Source organism: Diabrotica virgifera, chromosome 9, assembly GCF_917563875.1.
Source record: "Diabrotica virgifera virgifera chromosome 9, PGI_DIABVI_V3a".
Taxonomy (NCBI): domain Eukaryota; kingdom Metazoa; phylum Arthropoda; class Insecta; order Coleoptera; family Chrysomelidae; genus Diabrotica; species Diabrotica virgifera.
The window spans coordinates 136357843-136367928 of record NC_065451.1 but is presented as its reverse complement, the minus strand read 5'-3'; positions in this window follow the sequence as shown (position 1 = coordinate 136367928).

The window sequence follows — 10086 nt, the reverse complement described above, 5'->3', positions numbered from 1 at the left end:
GGACCTCTATGTTGATGATTTAGTCACAGGTTGTGACACTGTTACAAATACATTGAACTTAATTAGAGATATTAATCTCATATTGGATGGAGGAAAGCTCACCTTAAGAAAATGGTGTAGCAATAGTAAGGATATATTAGATTTACTAAATGTTAACGAAACTCCAGAATTAAAACTGAATTTCGATTCTGCCGAAAACTCGAAGACATTAGGGCTTAGTTGGCATCCTAAAACTGATAAGTTTTCTTATAAATATTCCGCAACTGAAATTTCTGAGAAGGTAACCAAAAGAACCATTTTGTCAAATATTGCTAAACTTTTCGATCCACTAGGATCACTTAATCCATTTATTGTCAGAGCTAAAATAATTATGCAGAAGTTGTGGTCTGAAAAAACTTCTTGGGACGAAATTGTCTCGTACAACATTTTACAAGAGTGGCTGAGTTTTCGGGATGAACTTCCATTGGTTGGGAGCGTTCAGGTTCTTAGACTTATTGTATGTGCCGATTTTAATTATTTAGAATTACATTGCTTCTGTGACGCGAGTGAACGAGCGTATAGAGCATGTGTATATCTGAGGTCTATTAGTAGCGATGGCAATTTTTTGGTCGCCTTGGTCTCAGCAAAGAGCAGGATCGCACCTTTAAAAACTATAACAATTCCGAGGTTGGAATTATGCGCTGCATTAGTGTGTGCTGAATTAACCAAGAAAATTGTATCTACAGTACGTTTGGAAATTAATAATATTTATCTGTGGTCAGATTCGAGCAACGCATTGAGCTGGATTAATACAGCTCCTCATTTGTTGGAAACTTTTGTTGCACATCGAGTTGCTAAAATAGTAGCATTATTTGAGGCTTCCCACTGGCAACATGTTCGATCTGAGTTGAATCCCGCGGATGTATTATCTCGTGGGTCGAGCATTCACAGTCTAAAAATTAATAATAGTTGGTGGGCAGGCCCTTCTTTCTTGGAGAATGAGAAACGTTTTATTTCAAGAACAGTCGAACTTTCCGATACTGTTCCGGAGACTAATGCCCGATTTCACCAACGATACCTAAATATTTAAGTATTACCTAAGTGGGTTTAGGTACTTCCTAACTCTAAAACGGATTTCACCATACGACAAGAATTGCCTAAACCGCTTAAGCATTACCTTACCTTAGGATACGGTTTTCGATCTCCCTAAACTTTAGGTATTACTTATCGTTGACAGTCAGGTTATATTTTTACAATTTTGACTAATGTACTTGTGACGTTTGTCAATAATTTGCTTCTTACCTTAATTTTTCTGTTATTCTGTAATATTAGGTATATTAGTTGTAATTTTGTATTATCTTTTTTATTAATAATATAATATGTGTTGGAAAATATAGAAAATCATTTGTAGTTTTTACAGGTCTATTGACAAAATATGTAGTCTACCTACTACCTAACAAACTAGTGTTGTGTTTCAAAAACCCATTCATGATATCACTAAAAGTGTGTCATTAAAAATTAATAATAAAAAGCAATTTTCAACATGTTTTTTATTTTAAAGTAATTTCATTAATGACAATTCAACTAACTTTAATTTTTCGTCATTGTGAAATTTACAACTCTTTTCTTTTCCTCCATTTCACTGTACATATACAAAAAACATATTACAAGACATTCACAAATAACTAACCACTACATAAAATAACTATAAGCCAAGCCGCACACCAAAGAAACATGAAACGAAAAACATGAAACATGAAACGAAAAACATGTTTCATGAAAAGAAAACACTGCTAAAAAAATCTCAAAGTCCGCCTACTAATGAAACGAGTGTGATTCATGCTCATGACACATTTTTATTTTCGGAGAGTCTCATAAATGGCCGGATATATATTTGTTTAGCAGTGGTTTATTTCCATGAAACGTAATTTACGTTTCATGTTTCTTTGATGTGCGGCCGGGCTAACAGTACAAAACTGAATAAAACCAACTTGTCAAACAACCAATAAAGACAAATAATCGAAAAAGTAAGGTAATGTCATTTTATTCTTCTTTTTATTTATCAAAAATAGTTCAAACGTACCCAAATTAATACCTAGAAAAGAATTTCCTAGATAAGCAGTTCTTTTAGTTGTGAAACGCTATTGTTCTTAAGTATTGACTTAGGAAGTTCCCATCGATAAGAATTACTTAATAAGGCAACTGTTTAGGTATCGTTGGTGAAATCGGGTGCGAGTAATTTAAAGTAACTTCAGTAATAAATTTGATTGATTTTGAAAGGTTTTCAAATTTCTCCAGATTACTTAGAGTCTTTGCTTATATATTGAGGTTTATTACGAACACTCGAACCAAGGGTAATTTTAAAAACACAGGTTGTTTAACTAATGAAGAATTAGAATGTGCATTACTAGAATTAATAAAAATTGCTTAGTGTCTTTCCCGTTGAAATTAATTTATTAAGAGCTAATGCTCAACTATCTGAAAGCAATGTCAGAGTACTTAACCTCTTTTTGGATCAAACAGGTATTATTAGAGTAGGGGGAAGATTGAAAAACGCAGATATGCCTTTTGATGTTAAACATCCAATATTATTGGCAGGAAATAGCCATTTTACTAAACTGCTAATAAATCATGAGCATGTAAAAAATGCACACTTGGGTACTCAGAACTTATTGTACCTCTTACGACAGCAATATTGGATAACAAGAGGCAAGGCGGTTGTCAGACAGGTTTTGCACAAATGTTTAAGGTGCTATAGGTTAAAGGCACAGCCAGTTGTTCCTTTTATGGGAGATCTACCTATGGAAAGAGTTACACAATCTTTGCCATTTTCATATGTTGGTCTGGGTTATGCAGGGCCGTATTTAATTAAGAATTCTAAGGGAAGGGGGAGCAAAACCAGAAAATGTTGGATTTCTTTATTTATATGTTTTGTCACGAAGGGTGTACCTATAGAAGTTGTGTCAGATTTGACTACGGATTGTTTCATTGCCGCCTTGCGGCGTTTTATCAGTCGTAGGGGAAAACCATGTCAGATTTTCTCTAATAATGCAACTACATTTGTAAGTGCCAATAATAAATTTAAGGAATTTTACGAACTTTTTAATACAATACAGGGTGAAATAACTAATTTTTTATGTAATGAGCATATAACTTGGAAATTTATTCCACCCAGAACGCCATCTTTTGGCGGAATCTGGGAATCTCATATTAAACAAATCAAATATCATTTGAGTCGTGTGTTAACAGAAGCTAAATTATATTTTGAAGAGTTGCATACGTTATGTACTCAAATCGAGGCTATAATAAATAGCCGTCCTAGCTCACCTATGTCTTCTAACCCCAACGATTTTTTACCTTTGACTCCCACACATGTCATAGCCGCCAGGTCATTGACAGCCGTTCCAGAACCAAATTATGGGGATGTGCCTAGCAACCGTTTGTTACGGTATGAATATATTCAAAAATTACGCTATCACTTTTGGACGAGATGGCACAAGGAATACTTGACCTCATTGCAAGTTCGACCAAAGACTAGTTGCTGCTCAACTGTTAGAGACCCAAAGATAGATCTAGTGCTTCTCAAAGAAGACAACGTGCCACCACTCTGCTGGCCCGTGTTCATGCTGAACATCCTGGTGCCGATGGACATACTCGAGTAGTGTCGGTAAAGACTTCAAATGGATCCGTCCTCAAACGAGGTGTAAACAAGGTGTGCGTTTTGCCCACGGTTTCAGACATTAATTAGTTTCTTCATTAGTAGAGTTTCAAGCAAACTTTTTAGTTTTATTTTGTTTCTTTTTATTGTGGAATAGTGATAACTACGCCGCTGTGTTAAAGCCCATATGCACAGTGCTGCTTTTATCCACTCAGCAAATTCCGGGATTATCTGGTGACATCGTATGATCCAGCCAGCAAGTGCGCAGGGAGGCGCGAATTCCGGGTCACCAGGTCAGACCATATTACTTGCTACTTACTTTTTCATGTAATTGGAATCTTTCATTTTCGACATTTTTATTCCACTCACTAAAATTTCGACGTTATTCACTATTAAACGAGTGACGATACTGAGCTATGGTAAATCATGTGGTTAGTGGGAACATCGAGAAGCGTTACAATGTTGCCACTTTCAATTTTTAATTTTAGGAAACCCGGAAAAAATTATTTCGGTATATAAGTTGCCATATGGCACCTCTGGGACAAATCGGGTTAATGAGCGCAATATTTATGTATGTTACGATGTACAAGCCATTATGCAAAGTCCTAACGGGGAAACATCGGCATTCTACTATAAATCTAAATTAAATAGTTACAATTTCATTGCGACTGAATTAAAAAAGCTTCACGAAAATAATGTGTCCACAATGGACAATTAACTGTAACACAATTATCTGTTTTATTTCTTATCAATAAAGAAGCTAATCTATAAAACCATAAAACAACAAACTAAATTAATAACAGTGTAAGAAAAGACTAGGAACATATCTGCTTCCTTGCCTCAGCAGCATCTTCAGGATTCAATGCCTCCAAGCATGCACAAACATATTAAGAAAATGTATTATTTAAGATACTTTCTCTGCTGGAGGAACAAGACCACCTACCATTTTTTATGAAACAGTAATTAAATTTGAGTGTAATGCCCTAATTAGTAGTAATAGGTCCTGTCCTGTTTAATCTATATATAAATGGATTATTTTCATTACAGAGTACAGGGCATATAATTGGGTTTGCTGATGATACTGCTATTATTTATGATGCTGAGAATTGGTATGAATTAAAAACAAAGGCAGAATGTGATCTACAACTAATAAAAGAATGGTTTGACTACAAAATACTAACAATCAATTTTAAGAAAACTGTTTATCTACCAATATTTAACTCTAACTCGACCACTGATCTTTTCAAACCCCTTCAAATATCACATAATAGACAAAATTTTTATATTAAACCCGTAACAAATGTTAAATATCGAGGAGTTTTTATAGATACACATCTAAAATGGGACTTTCACGTTAAATATATCATTAAAAAGCTACAGTTTACCCTGTATAAGTTTAAACATCTTAAAAAACAAATACCTAATATATACCTTCGCACACTATATTACGGACTAGTAGAAAGTCATCTCCGTTATGGTATACTGGCTTGGGGAAGCGCCCTGAAAACACACATTCTCCCACTGGAAATCATACAAGAAGATTTCTGAAAATTATTATGTCTAAACTCTAAACCATACACCTACTCTACAGATAGGTTATATAAGAATAGTAATATATTTGACTTGAAACAGTTATACTTTCTTTGTGTGTCTTTAAAATATCACACCATGAAAACAGACAACAATTTACCATCACATGAGCATGATACAAGAGGCAAACACCTCTATATGATTCCGAAAATGACAAAGTCCTTCTGTCAAAGAAGTTTTCTATTTTGAGCCCCAAAAATATATAATCATATCCCCAGTGATATCAAAAATACTAAGATTATATACTCTTCTATTTAAGAAGAAATTAAAATCATTTCTGATGGAACAAACAAGAAATATTTGTGACATCATTATAGTAGCTTAAATTTACATACATTAAAAAACAAAAAAAAAAATAAATGAAACTCTAGGGTCACTACCAATTTTTATACCTATATTTCAAATTTTATATTGTTTACTTCCATTATTGTTTACACCATTCTTCAAAAATATTACTAACTAATTGAGCCATACATAATTGTTTAAAAAAAATTAATTATTCGTGCTTTATTGCTAAACTAAGTATTTATTTTATTGTTTTCATTATATTATTTATTCTACGTATCATATTTACTAAAACATAACTGTGTATTTACAATTAAAGAAACGTACCTATCTATTTATTGTATTATATTATATTGTATTATGTTGCTATTTATGTTATTTACGTTAGTATGTTATTATTTATTATTTTATATCCTATTTACTGAAACAGGTGTATCCACACCTCTCGGAGACCTTCGGGTTGATTTATTCACTTTATATGTAAATATCTAAAAAGATTGTACCTATTATCGTTGAATAAATTATTATTATTATTATAATTGATAATATAAGAAATGAAAACTCACATTTAAGTACTGAACATAAAATAATCTGACTAAACACTAGCTTTTTCTGGGGCTAAATGTATGCACATCTTGTAATGTGTCTGGCATAGGTTCGTCCTCAGATATAATTTCAATAGGTGCATAACAGTGAAAGATGTTCTGCTGCTTCTTCACTAATTCTTCATTTTTTAAATTTCCTTTGTAGCCTTAAGTGTCCCTTAAAAACAATTATAAATATCAATAAACCATAATATAAATTAAGAATCTTTGACGTTATGTTATGAAAATAAAATCTTGTAATAAATGTTCAAAACCAATCAATGAAGAGCAAATGGAAAAAATTCCTAGATGTGATAGCTGCCGTTTTCCACTTGAAGGAGAAATGCTCAGGTCTTTGTGCAATTGAGCAGAGTCATCGTTGTTCAAAAACGGATAATTTTGTTCTTCTGCGCAGACTGTGTTTTACCTGTTTTAACTAACAAGTTCACTCAACTAGAGGATCAAATCAAGTCCTTAAAGGAGGAGCTAGACGTAGTTAAGAAACATCAGCAGCAGCAGTCTGTTGGTGGTACAACTAATATGGAAACATTATTGCATGAGGTTGAGGATTGTGCTGACCGTGCTAATAATTTGATGGTTTACGGCATCCCTGAATCAATCAACCAAGTAATAATATTCAAGAAAGAATAAATGCTGATAACAGCGCACTTACTAATATCTCCAACAATATTGGCTTTGCTCAGAACGATGTGGTGAAGATATTACGAGTGGGGCAGACATCTGATGACAAAAACAGGCCAATAAAGGTTGAAACCAAAAACAGCCATTTAGTCAAAAACGCAATTAATAAGCGTAATCGCATTGAGGATGGCATAAAAATAGGCTATGATATAACTAAACTTCGACAGGAACGGTTTAAAACTATTTTGACAGAGTTGTATCCTCGAGAATAGAAGGGAGAATCTGACTTGACTATTACATTTACAAATGGACTTCCGACAGTTGCTAAGAAACCTTCAAAAAACAAACGCAATAAACACTATTTCTTCATTATGTTATCAGAATCTTAGAGAAATACCTACTCGACTAGATGAACTTCGAATCTCGCATCTCCCAATGCAACTACGATGTCATCATTCTGGTAGAAACTTGGCTAAATCAAGATTATTCAGATAATGGATTGTCATTCACTTACATTTATTCATTTATATTGACAAATACAATATAAAAAATTATGGGCCTCTTGTTATGTTATCTGCCATCCCTAAACTTTTTGAATTAATTTTAAACAAATATCTAACTTGGCATTGTAGAAATCTCTTGATTAGAGGGCAACATGGATTTAGGCAGGGTAAATTTACGTCTACAAATCTTGTTTTGTATCACGATTACATTATCAAGGGCTTTCGAAGCTGGGTACCAAGTGGACTCCATTTGCCTGTTAACCACAAAAATATTAATAGAAAAATGTAACGAATACGAGTTTCCAGTTCTTATAGCATTTGTAGACTACGAAAAGCTTTCGACACCATAGGACACAGCGCCGTAATAAACGCAATGCAAAATTGTAGAATAGACAGCAGATATATTAACTTAATAAAAGAAACTATGAACCAATCTACAGCTACATACTACCTAAATGAAAATGAATACACGAACCCTGTACCATTAAACAGGGGAATCAAACAGGGAGACACTCTATCACCCAAACTGTTCACCTTAGTTTTGGAGGACGTTTTTAAAAGCCTAAATTGGAAATATAAGGGAATAAACGTCAATGGCCGCTACCTCAGTATTCTACGATTTAGGATGACATAATCTTGATAGCTACTGACCTACAAGAACTGCAAACCATGAAGAAATACATACCGAATCTTCTAAAATAAGACTGAAAATGAATTTAAACAAAACAAGTCATGCACTCCGAATAAACCATGACAATAATAAACGACGAAGTTATAGAAAAAGTTGAATAATATATTTGGGACAAAAAATAATACTAAATAGGGAAATTCAAACGGAAGAAATAAAAAGAAGAAGAAAGTTTCGGGCAGCATTCGGAAAACTATATACCCAGATATCAACAAATTCTTTATTCCGAGATTAACATATGGGGCACCAACATGGAAAATCACAAAAAAGAATATGAATATACTCGAGAGTCACTAAACACGCGATGTAAAGAGCAATAGGCATATCACTTAAGGACATAGAGCTAGGCATATCACTTAAGGACAGAAAAACAAACACATGGGTAAGACATAAAACCAAAGTCACCGATGTGGTACAAAAATCATTATAATTGAAATGGGAATACCCTGGACATATAGCTAGGAGCGATCTAAACAAATGGCACAGAACAATTCTAACCTGAAGACCATACCAACACAAAAGACCCAGTGGTAGAGGGCGTTGATAGAGGGGTAGATCACGATATTCGATAAAAATATCGATATTGTATTGATATCGTATCGAAAACCAATACGATAACGATACAATACATACCTTAGCAATATTAATGTTGATACGATACTCATTATCTGAAATCAATGCAATACTCTTGTATTGTCGATACGCTTGCCTCGATATTATTGAAAATATCGATATCGAGAAAAAAAAATAAAACGATACATTTGTTTAATTATATTATATGGAATAGGTATTTAGATCATAATTATTTACATAAAAGTAAAAGGTAGTGATCTGCAACCGAAGTATCAGCTGTTATAATATTTTACACTTGAGTGCCTGAACTTGAATCTTTTGAGAGTGAGTAAATGACTGTTATGATTATACTGTTTATATCAGGTGGCATTTTTGGCAATATATGGAAGTAAGTGATGATGACGCAAATATGATATTCAACAAATACTGAATTTCGATTTATTCCGAATCTCCGGGGATTTACAGGATAAAATCTTAGCTTAGATTATACAGCTTTACAGCATCGAAAGGTAACCATGCTGACGTTGATATCGCAAAAAAAAATTTGATTCTGTGTATCAGACAACGTATCCGCAAATTCTACATTTATATTCGAATTAGACGAAATATTAAATGACGAAAACATTGATTTTGACATTGAAGACCAGCACTTTCGATGCTTCTAAATCTGGGTATTCAAGATAAGTTAAATTTGGTGGAAATTGGAAGTGAAACAAAACACCATAAAGAAAAAAGATTTGGTGAAAGTGTCGATGATTGTAGTTCAGAATAGTTTGGGTGATAATTCTACAGGAAATATTATTAAAAGAATTCGAAAGTTGCACAACAAAATTAGAAATTCCGAACAAATGACAAATAAATTGATGAACTGTTGCAGCATTTTTGATATCAAATATAAACAATCGATTTCTAAGACTAGATGAAACAGCACATATGAAATGTTAGCTGTAGCTATACATTTGAAAGATGCTTTGAATATGCTATGCGAAAAAAATAAAAATTTAAATGTTTTTCTTATAAACAACAATAAATGGAAAATTGGTGAGAAAATTATTAACTATTTGAGTAATTTTAAAATAGTTAGCGAAAGAATTAGTGGAGAAAATTACGTTAAATTTCCATATACGGTGATAGCGTTTAATTGTTTACTCGACTACATTTAAAAACAGTATTTTCAACTTGATTGTAAAGACTATCAAAATAATGAGCATGAAAAATTAATCAAGGCATTTCAAAGTGGAAGAGATAAGTTGATTAAGCACTATGCGAAATAGTCCAGAGAAATAAGGATTTTGTCAGGACACTCAAATATCCAGGTAGCTGACTACTTTTTTAGTTATTGTAGACTTATAGGAATAACACCTACTTATTTCCTGTCTAGAGTTCGTGTCCGTTTTTTAATTATTAACAATTTAGTGCAAAAAACGCGATTTTTTCGATTTTTTGCACCCCATTAAAAATCTAAATAGTTGACATAAAATCACAATATGCAATTTTTTCGAACATTGAAAAACTTTCATAATGACGATTTTTGAAAGTTAAAAAATTAATTTGTTGCTTCGCAAACTGTAGTATAAATAAAAA